The sequence below is a fragment of the Camellia sinensis genome, chromosome 5, assembly GCF_055761805.1.
Source record: "Camellia sinensis isolate YWXY chromosome 5, ASM5576180v1, whole genome shotgun sequence".
In the NCBI taxonomy this organism is placed as follows: Eukaryota; Viridiplantae; Streptophyta; class Magnoliopsida; order Ericales; family Theaceae; genus Camellia; species Camellia sinensis.
Genome location: NC_138965.1, coordinates 131,072,501 through 131,096,476, shown reverse-complemented (window position 1 = coordinate 131,096,476; position 23,976 = coordinate 131,072,501). Strand labels below are relative to the sequence as shown.

At 41.4% G+C, this 23,976-nt stretch overlaps 1 long non-coding RNA gene across 11 annotated transcripts; it reads left to right on the top strand.

The window, feature by feature from the left end:
• Positions 1-18,612: 18,612 nt before the first annotated feature.
• Positions 18,613-22,085, top strand: LOC145790862 (uncharacterized). Of its 11 annotated transcripts, none has more exons than XR_014330142.1 (6): positions 18,613-18,837; positions 19,177-19,339; positions 20,066-20,536; positions 20,900-21,222; positions 21,475-21,520; positions 21,683-22,041. It is a non-coding gene; the product is annotated as an uncharacterized LOC145790862 (long non-coding RNA). The 11 variants fall into 11 exon arrangements; XR_014330140.1 differs by having other exon boundaries at positions 20,066-20,540; XR_014330141.1 differs by having other exon boundaries at positions 20,900-21,001; positions 21,683-21,923.
• Positions 22,086-23,976: the final 1,891 nt, after the last annotated feature.

The following is a 23,976-nucleotide window of genomic DNA, read 5'->3' as shown; positions in this document are numbered from 1 at the left end:
AACATGGACTGCTTTGCCAGATACAGAGTCGCCACCTAAATGTTTTTTTAATGGGAAATTTAGGAAACCCTGACTCAGTGCCAAAGGCCACGTGCCCGTCATCACCAAAGTTGCCTCGGCTCGGGAACTTGGGTACGATTGGGGAAGGTCACTTCGTGAGCACCCCCACTCGCCCGATCAAAGATCGGCCTCTACTAACCATGATATCTATTTTTGAAAACTTTGTATGTCCTTATTCCGGTTATTAGCCTAGGTTTACTATGTGATGCGCACAGCATATAAGTATAGACTGGGTTGCCTGAATTGGAACAAAACATTTCATGCTTGTTTATTTGAAAGATGGTTTGCTACTCGCAAGTAGGCTTAAAATGCAGATTTTGCCACCCGCAGGTGGGCTTAGAAAAGATGGTTTTGCCACTATCTAGTGGGCTTAAAACAAACAGTTGATGATTTATTCCAATCCAAGTAACCCAACCTTCACCCACAGGCATTCAGGCAGTTATATCACATAAGCATTTAGTCTCATGGTAATCATGCTATTTATGGCAGTCACTCACACGCATGCAAGGATGCTAAAGCATAAAACTTACCGAGTACTCCAAGCCAAAAAAGAAGCTAATTAGAAATCCATGCATGATCCTAAATATACAGAAATGCCTAATGCAACACATGCAAGAATACAAACTATAGCAGGCTCGGCTATTTCTAAACATGGCATATGAAATGCTACGGTTAACATGTATTCAATTTGGAATTGAAAATACAATGCAGTTAGTATGATGCGCCGAGCCCGGTGCATGCAAAACAGATGAATGAATGCAAACATGCTGTCACACTGTATGCTAATTGAAATATGCCCTAATCTAACCATCATAAGCAGGTAAATAAAAGGGAAGAAAGACGTGGGGTTGGAAGACATACATCACTCATACACACTTATTACAATTATGCCCTCGCACAGAGGGTCCGAATAAATATACAGTCCCGAATAAAAGAATATCACAGTCCAAATAATACAGTCCAAATAATGTACAAATTCCTAATTAATTAACAAATTAACTAAGAAAGCTGTAAACTGGCATGCAAGCCAAGGACTGCCTTGACTCTGATGAATGATGCATGCCTGGGTTGCCTTTGCGCGGAAATCCATGACGATGCCCCAATTAGCCTCTGTTTACACCTGTTCTTGAAATGCGTGCCAAGCCTCGGAAGACCGCTGATTCTTGATTTGCTGCAACAGAGAGCAGGAAAGGGGCATGGCAATGTATTTTCACAGATATATGCATGCCTCGATCCTCGTGCCACCAATCGCGCATATCGATGCATGATGGCCGAGGGGTCGAATTGTGCAATTCAATATGGAATGAATGCACATATAAACACAACAAGAACTTAACTCCATCATGAATAATCCGGAGTGTCGGTGATTGGGAATTGAGACACGTTCCGTCACTCGGAGTACGAAACGCACCTCGTTTCCCGTGCCCGGGCTAACTCCTATCCCGAACACGATGCAATATGCATGACATGCATGAAATGCAACTAAGATACAATCCTAACATACACAATGTTATGGAATGGCATACACGCTGCACGAGGTAATACACAACCGAGCATACACAATGCTATGGATGAAATGGCATACGCAATGCAATAATGGGCTTACACCAACATGAGAGAGCCTCAGCCACACTCACATAGGAGGCCATCAGATGAAAACAAGATAACTCGAAATGCGTGCACGCGTGCATGCAAACCGAGGACCGACCCTCAGGCACCGAAATGCCACTCTAATGAGACATGGCAAAGACATATAATATGATATGAAAACATGCAAAAATCAGTAGCAAAATGAGGGGGAAAACAGCCCCGAACAAGGCGAAATGACACCCGATGCATGGAACGAGTCCCGAAACATGAATTTTGGCGCATGAAATGGCCTATAGCTATGCAATGCATGCATAATTTGAACATGAAGTATGAAGACAGAAGCTAGGCAGCCCCAAGACAAGAACTTTTACAGTTCAAAACATGGCCAAATAGTAAGCACAAATATGGAAAAACTAGCATGCAAAAATGGCCCTAAACATGAGGTAAAGAAGTAGCTCACAGCTGCCGACCCCAAACAGATTAGGGGCCTTCTACAATATTGAAGAGGGGCCAAAAAGATGATATTTTACAGTTGATGGCCAAGCCTAAATCAGTACACAAGTATGCTCAAAATGCCATGCAAGATAGGGCCCAAAAGAGGTCAAAACACAAAGTATACAAAAAATTCATCAAACAGCCAAAGACCCTTAATGAAACATGAATATGGGGTCAAAATAAGACTGTTTTCAGTTCTGTAAAATGACCAAAAACAGAAGCATAATAGGCTAATAGATCATGCAAAAATGGGGACCAAAGAGGGATATAATGACAAGTGGCACATGGAGGTCCCAAACAGTAATGAGCCGTTCTTCAATGTTGAATAGGGGCTCAAAATAAGCCTATCTACAGTTTACACCATGCTCCAAAACATATCATACACAGGCCAAAAATACTATGCAAGATTACGGTATATAAGAAGGATAATGAAGAAAGTGTAAGATAGGGACCTCAAATGCCAAAATTCCCTTAATGAAACATGAAATAGAGCTCAAATAAAGGGTACTTTCAGTTTTGGTCGGAGCTCAAAACAGCAAGCAAAATAGCTAAACAAATGTTGCAAAACTAAGCTCAAAAAGAGGGAATTGGTACTCACCCTTGAAGACCAAACTTTGATAGCTTCTTGGCTTGAGTTTATGGCTCCTTAGGATTTGAAGAACAGCCTCCAGCTGCTGGAATGAAGGAGGGAAGGGTGGGGCTTGGTGGTGTAGTGTAAAATGGTGTAGGGTTGGAAGTATGGAAGCTTGGAGATGGAGAGGGAGAGAGATCCAATGCAAAGGGCTTGAAGGGAATTTTTCTAACCCTTTCTCCAGACCTGGCCAGCCAAGTTTATACACCAAAGAGGGGGAGAAATGGAGGGAAAAAGTGGGGGGAAAACAAGCCAAGTTTCCCCCCAAAAGGGTTGTCCCCCGGATACAGATTTTTTGGGGGAAAAAAGTGCAGAGCTGTAATGTACATAACCTAAGGATTATGGCCGGCCACTTTTTGGAGCTTCAGGTGGCCGGCCGGCCAAGGGTCAAAAGGGCCAATTTGAATTAGTGGCCGGCCACTTCACATTGGTGTCCTCCCAGGTGCCCTCATCACAACCCTGTGGTTCAAAATTGCAAACTGTAAAATAGGAGAGAGAATATGCCATTTTTAGGAGGGGTTCAAAAGGGTCAAGCAACATTAGTGGCCGGCCACCAACTTTTAGGGTCCTCCCATGTGTGTACATCACAAATATGTGATTAAAAGTTCAAGAAAATGGCCCAAGGGTGTTCAACATTGGCTTGGAAGTGAAGAAAACGGGCGTCGAAGGGCGCCGGAGGATATATAACTGGTTGCTGAAACAATTGCTGGCCTCCCACCCTTCTACGGCCTTCCTAGTGATGAAACAGAGGTACCTGCCAAAAATGAACGAAAATCGATGCAAAACGAATGTTCGGGGGCCAAAACGCGCAGTTCGGGGCCCCGAAAACTGCCTGTTAAGCACCGAAAGTGGCACTCGACCACGAAGTAGGTCTCTTAGACCTCAGTGTCCCTCAAAAGGGAGTAAATAAGATGCACGCCAAAAACTGGAGCAATAGGAGATGGTTAAGCGGTCCCGAACGGAGGCACACGGCCTGACGGCTCCGAAAACCGGGAACCGGGCTCCGAAATGGGAAAAATGGCCTACAGCCACAAAATGTAGCCCACGGCCACTGAGAGATGGTCAACGGGACCTCTCTCTCCCCTCAGGAAAAGAAACAGAGAAAACCGAGTCTGGTTCGCAAACCGAGGCAAGGCACAGAAGAGGGTTCAGAAATCCGGAGGCAGGGCTCATGGCCGCGACTCTGAGACTTCTAAACGAGCATAATATGTAGTATCACCGAGCGCTCAACTGGTGACGTCTGAGTCTTAAGGTCGGTCAAAAATGGGGTGTCTACAGTTGCCCCTCTTTGACAGAACTCGAAAGTCATAAGTGACGGGAGTGAATGTCAATGCCTAGAGACGACCCATTTTGACAAGGCCGAAGACTTAGACTAACATACAAAATAAACAGAGATGTGCCCGCAGGCAAGGGCAAAATGCAACCGACAATGCAAGAAGCCAAAAGTAACTTAAGATCATGCAAAGAAACATGGGGACGTATCCTGGTGTTTAGGGACGTATCCTGGTGTTTAGGGACGTATCCCAAGATTTAGGGACGTATCCCAGAGGTTTTAGGGACGTATCCCAAGGTTTAGGGACGTACCCCAAGATTTAGGGACGTATCCCGGTGTTCCGCAAGGAATGTGAAACATAGGGACGTATCCCGGCGTTCCGCGAGGAATGTGAAACATAAGGACGTATCCCGGTGTTCCGCGAGGAATGTGAAACATAGGGACGTATCCCGGTGTTCCGCAAGGAATGTGAAACATAGGGACGTATCCCGGCGTTTCAGGATGGTGTGAGCATTGGAACGTATTCCAAATGCTTTTAACCGAAGAGGGAGAAACATAGGGACGTATCCCCGCGTTTTAGGATGGTGTGAGCATTGGAACGTATTCCAAATGCTTTTAACCGAAGAGAGAGAAACATAGGGACGTATCCCGGCGTTTCAGGATGGTGTGAGCATTGGAACGTATTCCAAATGCTTTTAACCGAAGAGGGTCTAACCCGTCGCACGCGCGAGGAGAAAGAAAGATAACTGCAAGTGAATTGGTGCAAAAAAAATGCAAGTAATGAGCATAACAATGCGAGATAGATGTGCATAATCAATGCAATGAATGGGTATAACAATGCTAGTGAAGTGGGTGTGTAACAATGCAATTGGAACGTGCATCACAATGCAAGTATGAGAAGTGCATAACAATGCGGGTGGAAGGATGCATAACAATGCAAGTGGAGTGTGCGTGACAACGCATATTTGAAACAAAATGCCGAATAAGGGAATACAAGCCTTAAGTAGACCAATTTCCAAACGCAACCTCCGATTTACCTCTCGGAGGGGTCACGATACATTCCAAAAAGGATACACCTCGCGCATGCCGACCGACGATGAGCTGCACATCGAAGACATGAGTTGAAAATTCCGCAGAAACCTTTTGAGCTGAAAAGAGTGGGTTCTTCTTGCACTTTCTTGATTGTACTCCTAAACCGCGGTTACTACCTTTCCTTCCTGGCCATGTTCACAACTTTCCCTATTCTCCAACGGGGTGACAGACTAGGTTGATTCAGAATCCAGAATCGAGGCGCATTCACATGCTATCTCGATCTATGGGGCTGCCATACAAATTTCAAGTCGAGGATAGACCCCTGGGTATTTAAACCAGACTTTAGTCTCGGAAATTCCGAACCTTTGCGTTCTAGGCAATAGCCGTCCGAACTCTAGTTTCCACCGTCGCAGTTGGTCTCCTAGGAACTCAAGGCAAACACATCCAAGATGCATCTGGCAGGGGCTGGTTTTCTGAGGGAGCACTTTGATTACCATTCTGGCACTAAAGTAGGCTTGAGTTTGAGCTTGAGGTAGAGGCGCACTCATACTTCGGAGCATTTGGCAAGACTAAAAGGGGTACACACAGAATGTAGTCTCGGAACTTACTGAAGTTGAAACAAACTCAGATACCCGACATTTCCTCTTTTGCTTTTGCTTTGTAGTCCGGAACCCATATAGCTTCAGATAGGTCCTAGTTTTGTGTTCTGACATGACCTGGGTTGAACCCTGCGGTTTTATGAAAGAACGAATCTTGTTTTGCACAGATGTGGAGAACGGCACGGCACTCGGAGCGCAAAATGATTTTATTTTGGAATTGATAAATGAGCTTTTGACCGGGTATCGAGCCTACGACTGAACACAGCAAGACAACTCAACACGGAAATAAAAGGCCCACGACCTAAACACCACTCAACAAAGGAAAAAACAAAGTAAAACAACCTAAACACATCGAGACACGCTCGGAACGACTTAAAGCAAAAATCGAGACAAACAAAACAAAAGACGCGACACACAGACGTGCACAGGGAGCCTGTTTCACCGGGTATTGTTCCCCACCCTCTCTCATTTGTGATCCTCACATCACTAGGCCCTCAAGCTCTATTTTTCTGAAAAAGCCCTTTTCTCACTTTTTCTCTCAACGCACATCTCTCTATTCTTCAATCTCTCATTTTTCATCCCTCCCCCGGGTGGTTGATGGACGAACAGCAAATTGTGGGCTCATGCCCCTAGCATTCTGCTAGATTCTTCTTTTCCTGCGCGCAGCTAGTGAGTTCCTCTCTCAGAGGGGTTGTGATACAACAGCGTGTGTAGCAAATCTGCAGCTAACATCGGTTGATGATGCTTTGTTGGGGAGTTTGGACGTGATAAGATCTGTCCAGATGATGGAGTGGAATATCTTGCCCCATTCTAGTTCGTGCTTCGCACTTGGCTTGATACCTCGTTGGTTGGAGGACGTGAGAGCTTTCTGCCCTTTGTTGTGCCCTTTTCTGGCGAATACGGTGCCCTTTCTGATGAGTAGAGTGCCCTTTCTGGCAAGTATTTTGACAAAGGGGAAAAGACAGAACACCTGACTCAACTGTGCCCCTAGTTCATCATTTTGACCATTTTTTGTTTTTGCTTTCTACTAAAACAGTTTTGACCAACATGAGAGTTAGATTAACGCGCTTGTTTGATTTTTTGATTTAAAATCATGCAAGTTAGGCTATGAGCACTGAGAGTTTTCCTTTTTTGGGTCCAAGAAATGGTCCAGTTTTGAAAAATGGAGTACTTTTCGAGAAGATTAGTCAACGTCAGTAAAAATTCTCAAAAACTGTTTTTGCAAACGACCACTGCTCAACGAGTACGGAACCTACTCTTGAGATGCACAACCTCGGATCCATAGCAATAGAAAATTGCCCCTTGTCTGAAGGACACTGCATGGCAACGGAAAGTTGAAATGACACTGTGGAGTTTTGAATGGCAACGGAAAGTTGCCCCTTGTTTGGATAGCACCGCAACGCATTATAGTCAGTCCTCAAAGCGACGAACACAACCAGACTCTCAGATACAGAGAAGACAAAGATGACCAGAACCATCGCATGGACACAGTCGATTTGGAAGTGTTTATGGCTGGACTTCAGAATGAAGTTTCCTACGTATCCCAAAGATGGGAATCAAGCCTTACGTAGTTCGGGGTTAAGGTACACTCGGGTATTTAACCTCTCCTTTTTAGGCTCTAACTTTTGCCAAGACGCCCGTTGCGGGTTTTCGACCTTGCGAGTTTTGTTCTTCTTTCTTTTTTTTTTTTTTTTTTCATTTCCTTTTTTTGATTTTCTTTTTTTGTTCTTTTCTTTGCATCTTTCTTTTTTGTTCTCTTTTTTTCTTTTCTTTTGCATTTTTTTGTATTTTTCTCTTGCTCTAACTTTTGCTTGGGTCGCCCTTCCGGGTTTTCAGCCTAGCGAGCCTCTCAAAGGGTAAAAGTGTAACGAGTCCATGCCAAATGGTTTTGAGATCCTGAAATTATCTGAATCCAGGAGAATGGCTGCTGTTCTGGCTTCGTAAGCTTCTTCTGATGAGATCTGATCTTTTGATCTGACTTTCCTGGCCTCTTGTTCGAGGGCTGCTTCAAATCCGGCCACACAAGCCTCACATCGTAGTTGACCGTTGAACCTTCTGAATTCAAGTTCAAGGTTTGGAAGCGAAGGGGTTGAGTCTCGGGGCTGAGAGCGATCCTAGGCTGCACAATCTCAGGAGCGATTCCACACAGGTCTTCGCAGGACCGCGCAAAACATTTTGTTTTTGGAAGTTTTTAAAGAAGCGACAAATCGCTCGCGCTGAAGATAGTGTGAAACCAGTCTGAATCAAGCCAGGGTCCTTCTCAGTACTCACGCTAACAAGCATGATTTCATTCATTAAGGGCTTGGCACGCCTCTCTTTCTCTCAAATGATTAAAGTTTTGCAAATCTCGAGGAATTCCTTCCTCTTCGTTTTCACCGCAGTGTTCAAAAAGTTTTGAAAAACTTAGGTCAATGCAATGATTTTGGGGTGCAGAAGAGTATGCGAAAAGTACTGCCGTTTCATTCAAACTTTCTGGCACAATTGGCACACGACCGAGGCAAACACAAGAGCGTGAAAAACCACTGCTGTTTCATTCAAATCTGTCGGCACAACTGGCTCCCTGGCAGAAACAGACTCAAAACAAAACGAAAAGACAAACACAAAACAAAATGGTGACACTCGAGGTAACACCCCTCCCCCGGAATCATCCGACTCCTATACAACAGGACTGACTCGATACAATAAGACAGACCCAAAACAAAAGAGACTGACTCAGAACAAAAAACAGACTCAAAACAAGATAACAAGACTGACCCAATACCCAGGTCAGAATGCAAAATTAACAGCACTTGTACATTGCTCAAAACAGTGCATGCCATCCACCACAGCTGGAGTAATCTGAGCGCCATCCGCAGGTGGTTCATTCCTTGATTACATCACATTATCCCCCCACGGGTTCACTTATCAAGTGCCGATAGACTTCGCAGGACCTGGTGCGGGGATGACCCCGTTGTCAATCAAATTTTGTATCTCGTGGCGGAGACGGACACAACTGTCGGTGTCATGACCGGTTTGTTGATGGAAAGCACAGTACTTAGTCGGGTCATGCTTTGCAGGGAGAGGATCGCGTAGGAGCCGTTGCTCTAACGGTTTCAGGTGTCCCTTCCTGAGTAGGACCCCCAGGGCTTTAGACAAAGACATATAGAGTGGGGTGGAAACCCTCTTGCCTTGGGGTAGATAATCTGAAGTTCGGGGGTTTGAAGTAGATGCACCAACAAAGGGGGTGGCTGCTCTTGGTGTGGTGGTGGCGACCATGCCCACTTCGGAAGATCTTGCAGCTGCGTCACCGCTGGTGGTCGCATTCGAACTGCGGGTAAACGCCCTCCTGGGCTGTTCCTTCTCCTGGTCAAAGAGGCCCTGCTTCATAGCATCCTCGATCTGCACTCCCATCTCATGCAAGTCTGGAAAGGTAGGGAAGGGGATCACGACCATTTTCTGCATTAGCTTGGGCTGGAGATTACACACAATCATCCGAATTTGATCTTTGTCAGTGGGCCTAAGGGTCATCATTGAAGCCTTGGCCCTCCAGCGGGCTACGAATTCTGAGAAGCTCTCCTTCGGCTCCTGTCTCATCGTCTCAAGATCACGGGTCGTAATCTCGATTTGGGTATTGTATGAATATTGTGCGACGAAGGCCTCGGCCATCTCCTCCCAGCTTCGTTTCACTGAATCCTCCAATTTGGCATACCAGGTGACCGCAATACCCGACAGGGTCCTGCCAAAAAGGGAGAGCTTCTGTAATCTTGTCAAGCCCATCGGGCGCAAAACATCTGAAAACAAGCTCAGGTGGACCATGGGATCTCCTGACCCATCAAAACGGTCGATGTGAGGCATCTTGAACCTGTCCGGCAGAGTTACAGTTGCGTCGGTGTAGCCGTCCTCAATGCCCGGGATGGACTTTACCCCCTGGGATTTTTTGAACAACTTTTCAAGCTTGCTCAACTTCAACGCTGTGGGGTCGACCTCGAACTCGAAGGGAGAGTTCGGTAGATTGGTAGGTGTTTTGGATAGTTGGGGTAAAATTGGGGGCGGATCCGACCCTACCAGAATGTCCATACCTTCCTGGACATTTGGCGTCTCCCCAGGTGCTAGAGCTCCTGCTGGGGGAGGAACTTGTTGTGAAGCGGACGCGCCGCTTTGCTGTTGCAGCTTGATGATGAGCTCGGCCTGCTGAGCCATGATCGCAGCCTGCTGTTTGGCAAATTCCTCCTGACGGGCAGCATCCTGCTGCATGAGTTTCATACTTTCTTGCATCTGGCGCATCATTGCCTCCATCCTTGATGTGTTCTGCTAATCCATCTGACTGATTGGTATCTATCCCTGCAGTAGAAACTGAGACCTCAGCCTGACTGTTCACTGGTGGGGTAGATAAGGGCCACTGATCTGGTAACTGCTGAACTGGTGATTTGTACCCGACTAGCCCTTTTACCCTATCTCTGGCAAAGGAACACTGATTGCCCTTGAACTGAATCTCTGACCTGACAAAGTCTATCAGCACAAGTTCGATGAACCTCGGGGGATATCAGAGCCTTCTGAAGCTATGGTTCCAAGACTACCTAGCAAAAGAGAAAACAGACAGCACCTCAGCCTGATTTCACGATAACCCACATGAGCAAAGCTGAGTGAGTGTACTCTCTACTGAATTCTGCCCCAAAATTCTGCCCCAAATCTGAGTCTGATACCCACAGGTAAAGCTGACTCCCAAATACTGAACTGGTGCCCGCAGGCCTGATGCCCAAACTTGTAAACTGATACATGCATTCTTGTAGAGACGCACTCTAAAGCACATAACAGATAAGTGAGAGCCAAAACACCCTTATGTTGGGGTAGGGTTTCCCTGTCCTATTTTGTCAGGAGCTAGGGTTTCACTACGCACACAGCGGTTTCAAACAACCAATAAACGGGTAAGCAACCTGTCCTAGTTTGGAATGGTCACTATGGATCCGAATATGCACTAGGTCGAATGGTCAAAAAGGGTGCCCCGGTAAAACCAGGGTTTGTGTTCCCATACTGGCAGAGCCCACAACCGGTCAGCCTTATGGTCATGTCTTGACAAGACAAGCCTCCGGCAAACCGTTCAGGAATAGCTGATGGCAAACACGGTGTCCTATGCGCACCAATGCAAATGCAATGCAAAGAAATACACAAGTGTAGTCAAAACCAAATATCATGAGTTCGAGTCAAGTTCTCTAAATCCCCAGCAGAGTTGCCAGAAACTGTAGACGTCCCCGAACGTCCCGGGAGGAACGAGCTCCCGTTCCGTTCATTTTGGGGTCACTACAGCTCAGGACTCTCAAATTTGTCACGGTTCTAAATCTGAACCAAAGAGTGCAAATCTGGCAAATCGTTTTGAGAAACAGATTTTTGAAAAGAAGTGCCAAACATGGACTGCTTTGCCAGATACAGAGTCGCCACCTAAATGTTTTTTTAATGGGAAATTTAGGAAACCCTGACTCAGTGCCAAAGGCCACGTGTCCGTCATCACCAAAGTTGCCTCGGCTCGGGAACTTGGGTACGATTGGGGAAGGTCACTTCGTGAGCACCCCCGCTCGCCCGATCAAAGATCGGTCTCTACTAACCATGATATCTATTTTTGAAAACTTTATATGTCCTTATTCCGGTTATTAGCCTAGGTTTACTATGTGATGCGCACAGCATATAAGTATATACTGGGTTGCCCGAATTGGAACAAAACATTTCATGCTTGTTCATTTGAAAGATGGTTTGCTACTCGCAAGTAGGCTTAAAATGCAGATTTTGCCACTCGCAGGTGGGCTTAGAAAAGATGGTTTTGCCACTATCTAGTGGGCTTAAAACAAACAGTTAATGATTTATTTCAATCCAAGTAACCCAACCTTCACCCACAAACATTCAGGCAGTTATATCACATAAGCATTTAGCCTCATGGTAAGCATGCTATTTATGGCAGTCACTCACACGCATGCAAGGATGCTAAAGCATAAAACTTACCGAGTACTCCAAGCCAAAAAAGAAGCTAATTAGAAATCCATGCATGATCCTAAATATACAGAAATGCCTAATGCAACACATGCAAGAATGCAAACTATAGCAGGCTCGGCTATTTCTAAACATGGCATATGAAATGCTACGGTTAACATGTATTCAATTTGGAATTGAAAATACAATGCAGTTAGTATGATGCGCCGAGCCCGGTGCATGCAAAATAGATGAATGAATGCAAACATGCTGTCACACTGTATGCTAATTGAAATATGCCCTAATCTAACCATCATAAGCAGGTAAATAAAAGGGAAGAAAGACGTGGGGTTGGAAGACATACATCACTCACGCACACTTATTACAATTATGCCCTTGCACAGAGGGTCCGAATAAATATACAGTCCTGAATAAAAGAATATCACAGTCCAAATAATACAGTCCAAATAATGTACAAATTCCTAATTAATTAACAAATTAACTAAGAAAGCTGTAAACTGGCATGCAAGCCAGGGACTGCCTTGACTCTGATGAATGATGCATGCCCAGGTTGCCTTTGCGCAGAAATCCATGACGATGCCCCAATTAGCCTCTGTTTACACCTGTTCTTGAAATGCGTGCCAAGCCTCGGAAGACCGTTGATTCTTGATTTGCTGCAACAGAGAGCAGGAAAGGGACATGGCAATGTATTTTCATAGATATATGCATGCCTCGATCCTCGTGCCACCAATCGCGCATATCGATGCATGATGGCCGAGGGGTCGAATTGTGCAATTCAATATGGAATGAATGCACATATAAACACAACAAGAACCTAACTCCATCATGAATAATCCGGAGTGTCGGTGATTGGGAATTGAGACACGTTCCGTCACTCGGAGTACGAAACGCACCTCGTTTCCCGTGCCCGGGCTAACTCCTATCCCGAACACGATGCAATATGCATGACATGCATGAAATGCAACTAAGATACAATCCTAACATACACAATGTTATGGAATGGCATACACGCTGCACGAGGTAATACACAACCGAGCATACACAATGCTATGGATGAAATGGCATACGCAATGCAATAATGGGCTTACACCAACATGAGAGAGCCTCAGCCACACTCACATAGGAGGCCATCAGATGAAAACAAGATAACTCGAAATGCGTGCACGCGTGCATGCAAACCGAGGACCGACCCTCAGGCACCGAAATGCCACTCTAATGAGACATGGCAAAGACATATAATATGATATGCAAACATGCAAAAATCAGTAGCAAAATGAGGGGGAAAACAGCCCCGAACAAGGCGAAATGACACCCGATGCATGGAACGAGTCCCGAAACATGAATTTTGGCGCATAAAATGGCCTATAGCTATGCAATGCATGCATAATTTGAACATGAAGTATGAAGACAGAAGCTAGGCAGCCCCAAGACAAGAACTTTTACAGTTCAAAACATGGCCAAATAGTAAGCACAAATATGGCAAAACTAGCATGCAAAAATGGCCCTAAACAGGAGGTAAAGAAGCAACTCACAGCTGCTGACCCCAAACAGATTAGGGGCCTTCTACAATATTGAAGAGGGGCTAAAAATATGATATTTTACAGTTGATGGCCAAGCCTAAATCAGTACACAAGTATGCTCAAAATGCCATGCAAGATAGGGCCCAAAAGAGGTCAAAACACAAAGTATACAAAACATTCATCAAACAGCCAAAGACCCTTAATGAAACATGAATATGGGGTCAAAATAAGACTGTTTTCAGTTCTGTAAAATGACCAAAAACAGAAGCATAATAGGCTAATAGATCATGCAAAAATGGGGACCAAAGAGGGATATAATGACAAGTGGCACATGGAGGTCCCAAACAGTAATGAGCCCTTCTTCAATGTTGAAGAGGGGCTCAAAATAAGCCTATCTACAGTTTACACCATGCTTCAAAACAGATCATACACAGGCCAAAAATACTATGCAAGATTACGGTATATAAGAAGGATAATGAAGCAAGTGTAAGATAGGGACCTCAAATGCTAAAATTCCCTTAATGAAACATGAAATAGAGCTCAAATAAAGGGTACTTTCAGTTTTGGTCGGAGCTCAAAACAGCAAGCAGAATAGCTAAACAAATGTTGCAAAACTAAGCTCAAAAATAGGGAATTGGTACTCACCCTTGAAGACCAAACTTTGATAGCTTCTTGGCTTGAGTTTATGGCTCCTTAGGCTTTGAAGAACAGCCTCCAGCTGCTGGAATGAAGGAGGGAAGGGTGGGGCTTGGTGGTGTAGTGTAAAATGGTGTAGGGTTAGAAGTATGGAAGCTTGGAGATGGAGAGGGAGAGAGATCCAATGCAAAGGGCTTGAAGGGAATTTTTCTAACCCTTTCTCCAGACCTGGCCAGCCAAGTTTATACACCAAAGAGGGGGAGAAATGGAGGGAAAAAGTGGGGGGAAAACAAGCCAAGTTTCCTCCCAAAAGGGTTGTCCCCCGGATACAGATTTTTGGGGGAAAAAAAGTGCATAGCTGTAATGTACATAACCTAAGGATTATGGCCGGCCACTTTTTGGAGCTTCAGGTGGCCGGCCGGCCAAGGGTCAAAAGGGCCAAGTTGAATTAGTGGCCGGCCACTTCATATTGGTGTCCTCCCAGGTGCCCTCATCACAACCCTGTGGTTCAAAATTGCAAACTGTAAAATAGGAGAGAGAATAGGCCATTTTTAGGAGGGGTTCAAAAGGGTCAAGCAACATTAGTGGCCGGCCACCAACTTTTAGGGTCCTCCCGTGTGTGTACATCACAAATATGTGGTTTAAAAGTTCAAGAAAATGGCCCAAGGGTGTTCAACATTGGCTTGGAAGTGAGGAAAACGGGCGTCGAAGGGCGCCGGAGGATATATAACTGGTTGCTGAAACAATTGCTGGCCTCCCACCCTTCTACGGCCTTCCTAGTGATGAAATAGAGGTACCTGCCAAAAATGAACGAAAATCGATGCAAAACGAATGTTCGGGGGCCAAAACGCGCAGTTCGGGGCCCCGAAAACTGCCTGTTAAGCACCGAAAGTGGCACTCGACCACGAAGTGGGTCTCTTAGACCTCAGTGTCCCTCAAAAGGGAGTAAATAAGATGCACGCCAAAAGCTGGAGCAATAGGAGATGGTTAAGCGGTCCCGAACGGAGGCACACGGCCTGACGGCTCCGAAAACCGGGAACCGGGCTCCGAAATGGGAAAAATGGCCTACAGCCACAAAATGTAGCCCACGGCCACTGAGAGATGGTCTACGGGACCTCTCCCTCTCCCTCCCCCTTAGGAAAAGAAACAGAGAAAAACGAGTCTGGTTCGCAAACCGAGACAAGGCACAGAAGAGGGTTCGGAAATCCGGAGGCAGGGCTCTCGGCCGCGACTCTGAGACTTCTAAACGAGCATAATATGTAGTATCACCGAGCGCTCAGCTGGTGACGTCTGAGTCTTAAGGTCGGTCAAAAATGGGGTGTCTACACCATAGTGAGGGGTGGCGTTATGGTGATCGAGTCCCTCAGTCTGTTCCCAACTGGAAGGCCTCTTTTATTTTGTGCAATGGCGAGATTGGTGGGGCAGTCCCCAATCTGATTGAATGTCTCCCAGTAGTGACTGTTGTAGGATCTTAGGGTCTCTTTATCTCCCATGTCGATGGAGAGTAGCTGGTCGATCTCCGCGGGGGTTTTAGTGTTTGTTCGGAACCTTGTTACGAATGCTTCTGCCAATTGCGCCCAAGAGGCTATGCTGCCCTCAGGAAGTTTCTCGAACCATGTCAAGCCTAGGTCGCCAAGGCTAGACGGGAAGAGTATGCACATTAAGGCCTCGTTTCGTCTGTAAATGGCCATGACTTGGCGAAAGTGGCTTAAGTGTGAGTACGGGTCCGTCTTTCCTTCATATGTGGTGAATTTTGGCTGAAGGAAGCCTGATGGCAGGGGCGCGTTTTCGATCGCTGGAACAAACGGCGAAGTCTGTAGTCTTGCTAATGCTTTGTCCGTTGGTTCGTAGGCTGGGCGCGGTATTGGCATTCCAACCTCGACGCTTCCATGCGTCCGAGGAGCCAACCGTTGTAAGGCAGAAACTCTGTGTGGATCCCGCGCCCTGGCATCCTCCTTGCATCGTGCTTTCTCTTCGAGCACGGTTCGTAAGTCGGATGATCTGGGTAATTCCGTCTATCTAGATCTAGTTTGATGCGAATGAGAAGGCCAGTATGTGCTTCCCTCAGTGTATGATCTTTCAGACTTCGTCCTCTCAGACCTGGAGTGACGAGTTCTGGAAGACCATGATTGAGTATCGCCTATCTTGAGGCTTCTACTCTCTCCTTGTGAGGGTGTAGTATTCCTGCTACGATTTTCTGAGTGGCGAGGGGGCGTCTTGTTTTTGCGCCCCTCTCCTGTCGCCACTTCTTTTTTCTTCATCTGGCGTTTCAAGGCCTCCATGTCCGCCGCCATCTTTCTTATCAATTCATCTTGCTCTTTCACGCGATCTTCCAGAGCTTGAGGGTCAATCCTCCGCCTTTGTCTGTCAGGACTTTGCGAACGAGAGTGACGGGGGCTGTTATTTCGCCTTCCCCTAGCATCCCTTCTGGAGTTATGTCGTTGGGGCTCTAAGTCCGCCATGGGAGGGACAGAAGGTAATCCTTCACGCCTTGCGCCCCCATCTGGAGTTAGTCCGTCGACGGCGGATTGCGGCAATTCTTCAATGTGTGCCATTGAACGTAAAGGGGAGAAGCTTTAATCAAGAGGTTTTGTTCTATCTGCTATTCCCACAGACGGCGCCAATTGTACGGGAAAGAAATAATTCTCCTCGTATAATCCTGTTGACTAAGTCAACGCTCCTCCGTACGACGTCGCTTTGTCACCTGAAAACACAAACGTGAGCTAGCTGGCGGGTGTGTGCCGGAAACCTCTCCGATGCCTAAGTCAGAAAACTTGACAAATAGACAAAGCTCAATGTATTCAGGAAGCAAAATTGTATGTTGTGTTATGTTACCTCCTCCAAGGTGATGCTTGTGAGCTTTTATAGGTTTCGAGTGGCACAATTCTAGTAGGACTTTTATTCCTCTATGCAGAGTCCTCCTAGGATTCATACTCCTAAAGGATAATGCTTATCATTTTACACCCCCCCACTGCTTAAACCAAGTGGGATGGTTTTTACCACGGCCGAACTACTATTTGACCGAAGTAAAACTGGCTATGCCGAGCCACAAAGTAGGCCGAACTATCCTTAGTTCGACCCTTCCTTTTACTACTTCTTATCTCGGTTTTCTCCTGTTCAACCCATGGTATGTTTGGACCGAGCTACCGAGTAGTAAGGTTCTGACCGATCTATCCAGTATACGTCATGACCGGACTAACTCGGAGACCGGACTCACTCCGAGTTGTCCAGACCGAAGTAGCTTTACAATTCCTGAGCCGAAGCAACTTTATCCCTTTTTGGCCGGAGTAACTTTATCTCTCTTGGGCCGGAGTAACTTCTCGGCCCTTTTTACCCAGTCCTTCGTATTTTAGGCCATAAAGTCCATCTCATAGCTTGGCCCAATTTTCACCAAAAATTACCCTCTCGCGTGGTATTCTATAGTATTACAATTGATGAAGAAAATAGATAGATAGAGTATTATATTGAGTGATTGAGAAATATAAAAGAACATAATAAATAATGATTGATTAAAAAATATGAATTCATGATATTCTAAAAATATTTTATAATTTTTCGAGAAGCTCTCATTTCCTTTTCCCATGTAGCTAGTATGTGCATGGTCGTGTTATTCAAATCTACACAGACATTAATGTGCAATTGCAAATTCCATGGGCCACACGCATTCTCTTAGGTCAGGGGATTTCAACTTTCAACATCATGCATGACCTCTCTCTCTCTCTCTCTCTACAACTGCTTCTTGGGCATTATCCCAGTGATGATATTGTTTAGACCGATTGGATAAGTGCATATTGTAATATAATGGATTATAATTTTTGATATAAATGATATATATTTAATTATTAGTTCGATCTTTATTAAATTAATGAAACAATAGATTTATAAATTTATTAGACATGAAATCCAATCTAACACCCCAATCCCATGAAATAAACACTCCCATATGTTTTTTTTTTTTTGATAAAGAAAAAGTGATTAATTTTATAATAATTAATAATTAAAATTTTAAATAAATTTATAATTATTTTGTGAAAATAGTATTTAATTGTAATTTTCTTTTACAATTCTATATTTATATCTTATTATCCTTAATATTTTACTTATTAACTCAATATTAATATAATAGGTATCATTACTCATGCGTATTAATGTTGATAATTAAACTGACCCATCAAATAAAAAAATAAAAGGATAGAGATAGTTTATTAAAGAGTGATTTTGTTCATACATTCACTATAACAAAACGCACCTTTGGCGACTAAAATTGGTGACTAAAAAAAATTAAGTCGCCAAAAGTTGTAGAATTGGCGACTAAATATTTTTTTAGTCGGTAAAAGTAAAATATTTAGCTACTAATTTTTTTTAGTAGCTGTATATTGGTTATTGGCGACTAAAAAATAATTTAGTCGCCAAAAATGTCAGAATTGGCGGAAAAAAAAAAATTTAGTCGCCCTACATTAATTTTTGGCTACTAAAACGACTTAGTCGCTGAATGAAAAATAAAAAATTAATTTTTACCTTTGGTGACCAAAATTTGGTCGCCAAAGGTTTATTTTCAGCGACAAAAAATAATCTTAGTCGCCGTATATAGAGTTTTGGCTACTAAAATCATTTGGTTGCCGAATAAAAAATAAAAAATTATTTTTTACCTTTTGGTGACCAAAATTCTAGTCGCCAAAGGTTCATTTCAGCGACAAAAAATAATTTTAGTCACCAAAGAACTAAAATTTTAGGAGGGAGACGTTTGAAATATTTTGGAGGGATTTTTAAAATATTTTCAGCGACTAAAGATTTTAGTCGCCAATAACCATCTTATATAAAATAAAAATATCTCACCTCTTACTCTTCTCTCATCCTCTTTCATCTCTCTTTCTCTCATTCTATAGAGAGCTGCCCCACACCTTCGTAAGGAGCACCCATCTCCGATCACTCACCACCAAACCTGACGTCGGCTCCATCGTCGCACGTCGCTGGCTATCGTCGCAGGTCACTGTCGCCATCGCCACCGCCGAAAATCACCACCACCACTGCTGCAAATCACAGGTTTTTGTCTCTCTCTCTCTCTTTTTGTCGCTCTCGGTCTTTTCCCTCTCGAGCCCTCTCTCTCTCTCTCCCTCTCCCTCCCTTCCCGTATTTTCCCATCTCTCACACTTCATCTAGGGTTTATTTTTGTATTGATTTCGTAAATGGGTTTCGTTGAAGTGTTTGATTTGTACGAAATTAATTAAATCTTGATGTCCAAAATGGGTTTGATTTTAGTTTTGTGCAATTATGGGTTTATTGTGTTTGAATTGAAATTATAGATTTTAGTTTTTTGGGTTCATTGGGTTTTTTGTGGGTTTGATGTTGTGACTACACACACTCTGTCTCACTCTCTTGCAGTTGCAATGACTTCTTCAATGTCCACTGCCTTGCCAATCAAATGAAGACTCTGTTTCTCAACCTCTTCCTGATCTGGTAGATTCATTTGAAGAATGATATATGTACACTAAATACTCTCACACAAAGCAGCTTGGAACAGATTTCCAGAGTCTATGGGAACCAGGTGATTTTCCCTACAAGTGTTGTACTTGTTTCTTCATGATATGCATTCCCTTTGCTGCTGGTAAAGTTTGAAGGTCAATTGGCCTCATAAGCACTAAAAACAGAGTGAGATAAACAAAGCACAAGATGTTTAATTTGTTTCTACATTCATAATTTTTGGGCTTATCTAAACCTATATATGAATTATGTGTATTTTGATAACTATGGATAGATTTTTTGATGGTTAACATTATTTTAGGAATATAAAAAATTAAAAAAATAATAAAAATAAACATTTTCTGAATATTCTGTAAATTTTGATTTATATTTTATGAAACTATTGTGTTACATTTTAATATGTATAAGAAGTTTGAACCCATTAGTTTCAATAAGTTTTAATGGGGTATGTGGCTCCACCCTTTGTGTGTGTCGGTGTGAGTATATATGGTTTCTCTATGTATGGAATTGTTTGCCATCTCAAAGTTTAGCGGCAAAGATTTATGGTAATAATTTCCAGAAAATCCAAAACCTGATTCCAGCTTGTGAAAATAAATTCATGACAGAAAGGAAAAAGAAGAGGAGGACCAGAATTTATTTTGAAAATAGTTTCTAGAATAGTTCTCAAATTTGTAACATGTGAACTTGTACAAGCTTAATTTTAACTTTATTTGCTTTACTAAGAGGTGGATATTTCAAGCGTATTATTCAAGAAATTGTCAAAAGGGTCATTCTTGTGTGCCTATTGCAGGGAACATCTTTGCTTTTGGACTGTTTATATCACCAATGTAAGTTCCACAAGCATACAATATAGGTTTGCTTTTGGTTCAGTCTCAATTTCAGGTTAGCTTGAGTGTTTGTTTGCTAATTATAATTTGGAATTTTGATATCATTGGATTCAATTAATTTTGAAATTGTAGTTTGTTTATTGTTTTTGAAGTTTAATTTGATAATCTATGAAGCATAAATCACATTGTTGTGTTTGATTTGGCCACCAGACTGGATCCATTAATTGTTTATATATTCTGAAAAACGAAAACAGAAAATGAAAATATTAAAAGCAAACATGAAGGTGTGAGGGATGAGATAGTGTGCTTCAATTATAGGATTCATATGTTTATTTTGCAGATCTCTCTTAGTGAACGTGCACGCGTTTCCAAAATCACCAATATGAAGATGCCATTGTGAAGAAGGCCATAAAATATATAAAAGTCAAAGAAAAGTTAGTAAGATACACTCCTATCTTAGAATAATGGCAGGGAATCACATTGCCGACCAAATATGGGAAATGAAACAAATTAATTACTCAAATGATTTTTTCTTTTCTCATTTTGGTGGTGTGCTATTTATACAGTAATGCTCTGTCTCAGCCTACGTTTCATTTTCCATTTAGGACTCTACTTGTCTACCAAGTATTCCTTATCTAAAATTTATCTTCCTAATTGGGTTGGGTTTAATCTTGATTTACATGTTGTAGTTATGTAGACATGTGTTTACATATTTTGCTGCAGTTATTATGTCGTGCTGTTTTTCTTGCAAATACAATATTAAATAAAATATTAATTGGCTGTGTGTAATATTGAAGGATGAATTGCTTGGATTGGCTGAGGACCCCTAGAGTGATGCAGTCTTTAAAAATCAAGGTCTTAATATGGATGTGCTATACCGTACTGGTGAAACACAACAGGTGAGAAATTTTGACATTAAGTTCTTGCAATCTACGGGAGCATTTGGTGGGTGAGGTTGATATATTTAATTTTGTTGGCTATGTACATGGTGGATTTCTTTATCCTTTCTTGCACAGTTATTACGTGGGTGAGGTTGCATTATTCAATTCCAAGTCCTTGGGGCTACAGAATCATCTTCTACCATTCAGCTCTGTTTAGAGACATGTCTCTCTGATACATTGTAGGCAATTATTTTCCTTCCTCCTTTACCATTGTTTGTTCTCGTGTAATGGGTATAACATTGTCTGTTCTCTAATTTACATATTTAATTCTTCATTGTGGTATTTTTCTTCAAATTTAGCAGACATGCACCAGTAGTTTGCTATTCAATATCCAGTGATTTTGATTTTGATGACTTTCTTCTCAGTTGTAAAGTTTTGTACAGATTGCATTCATGTCATGTTGTTTACAATTGAGTCTTAATCATGTGCAGGGAATCCTTACATATACCCCTCGCTTGCTTTTAATTGGTTTTCAAGGTATTTTGACCTAGTTGTAATGTTGAGTCTTTGTTCAAACATCTTGTGTTTCTGCTACAGTATAATATATCAGAATTATTAATTTTATAATTGTTATAATTTGAAATGTCAATTTTATTGAATAAGTGCTAAGGGTTTTTTTTTTTATTTTTTATTTTACAGATTGCTTTTGCGTGAGCTATTGTGGATATTTATTTTTGTGTACGAAGAGCACTTATTCTATATATGGCATCTATTTGTGTACAATTCTCTGTTTTGGAAATACAGTGTTTTTGAATGTAATATTTAATTTAGATGAATTGTACTTGGTTAGAATGAATTTATATGATACTTGGAATAAGATGTTATAAGTTAAAGTTTTTGGATAGTTGATAATGAAATGGGTATTATTGATAATAGATTTAGATTATAATTGATAGATATATTATTCTGTATATGTACAGATTGCATTGATAATGGAATGCATATAATTTAGAAATTAATGAAAAATATTCAATTTGTGCATTTAAAAAGAATTAATAAATAGAGCTTTTGGCAGCTAAACATTTAGTAGCCAAAAAATAAAAAGGAAACTTATTGGCGACTAAACAGTTAGTAGGCAAAAAAAAAAAAAAAGTTTTTGGCTACTAAAAAATTAGTGACTAAAAAATTGGTAGCCAAGCAGGAGTGCCACGTTTTTTGCTACTAAAAAATTGGTAGCCAAAAAGGAGCGAAGTTTTTAGCCACTAAAAAATTGGTAGCTAAAAAGCTGAAGATGAATTTTTTTTTTTGCGACTAAATATTTTTTTTTGGGCGACTAAATTTTTAGTCGCTAATTAGTGACTTTCGGCGACTAAAAAAAATTCAGTCGCCAATTCTTTTGCCGACAATCAATCAACGACCAAACGGGCGACCAAGAATTTTAGTCGGAAAAAATATTTGGCGACCAAAAAAATGACTTTTGGTGACTAAAAATTTAGTCGCCAAAAGTATAATTTGTTGTAGTGATTTTATAAGGAGCGTGAAAAAAAATCGACAATAATGTTACAATGAAAATATTTATACATCACAAGTATGGAAAAATAAAACAAATATCACAATTTTGTTATAATTACACTAACTTTTGTTTTAGTAAGGCTAAAGGGACATGATTCACTGCAGATGATGTAAAAATACATAAATAAATGAAGTAATATAATTTCAGTGTTAAAGTATGCCATCTTCATTTTCTATTTGGCTTATAAATTTTTGATGAAAATATGGCTAAGTACTATGTTAATTAAAAACTTAAAAAAAGTCAATATAAGAATGTTAAACTTGTGAGACTTATTGCATTTTCTCTAAATATTTGTGATAAATGTAAATTGAAAATCCATCTTCTTAGTGATAAGCATATTTTGCTTTAAGTTTTCTTTCCACCTTGAAAGATTTATGAAGAAATTTTTTTTAATGAAATAATTTTTTTTTCTTTTTTTTTTTTTCCTTCTTTCCAAACACCATCCAAATAAAAAATGGGGATGCTACTGTGACTCCACAACAATATAATACTATGAGTTCCGTGAAACCCCATTATGATTGTTTTTTTTTTTTTTTGGTTGATAATTCGAATTGCTCATATTATAAAGTTTATCGAGTACATCTATTCAAAAAATCAATTGAATATGAGAAACCTTATAATAAGAGAACATTTGTTTTTAAAAAAATAAATGATTAACATTATTTATATAATTTTTTAAAAACAATTAGAGCCTGATCATGGACTTACAAATATCTGATTAATTTAATTTTTTATATAAATAATATGGCCAACAAATCTTATAATATGAACTAATTACAAAAGATTCGGAATGAGTCTCCATGAGAACTCACAACAGGATCCCCATGAAAATCCAAATATGATTCCACAACTACTATCTGATCTTCTTTCTGTTTCAAATTGAAGTCTGATTCGTTTTGTTTTCAAAATCTTTTTTTTTTAATACTAAAAATTAAATTGATAAAATAATAATAAAAATTTAAAAACTCTCATTATTTCATATTGTTTTTTTTTTAATTTTTAAATTTGTGCAAAAATAATTTTTTAAAATTCAAAAATATCTTTTTAGTATTTAAAGGTAGTTTGGCATGATTGAAAAAAGACAAAAGTCAAAAAGTCACTATCCTATTTAAGTCACATTATCTTATTTAAGTCACATCACCTCTCTAACACATCACTTCAAACCCAACCCAAACCTAACCCATATTTCATAAAAAGTCAAAAAGTACACTTATTTAGTCTTCCCAAACTAGGCCTTACTTTCACCAAATTATTATTATTTTTTAAATAATTTATAAAACTAAACCAATTAGAACCTACTCTTTTATTTTGGTTAGAGAGCAAAGATGAGTTCTACTAGCATATTCATTTTTTTTTAGTATTAAAAAATGGCTTATTTTCAACTTATCGTGAATCTTTTCAAAATTTAATCAAACATTTT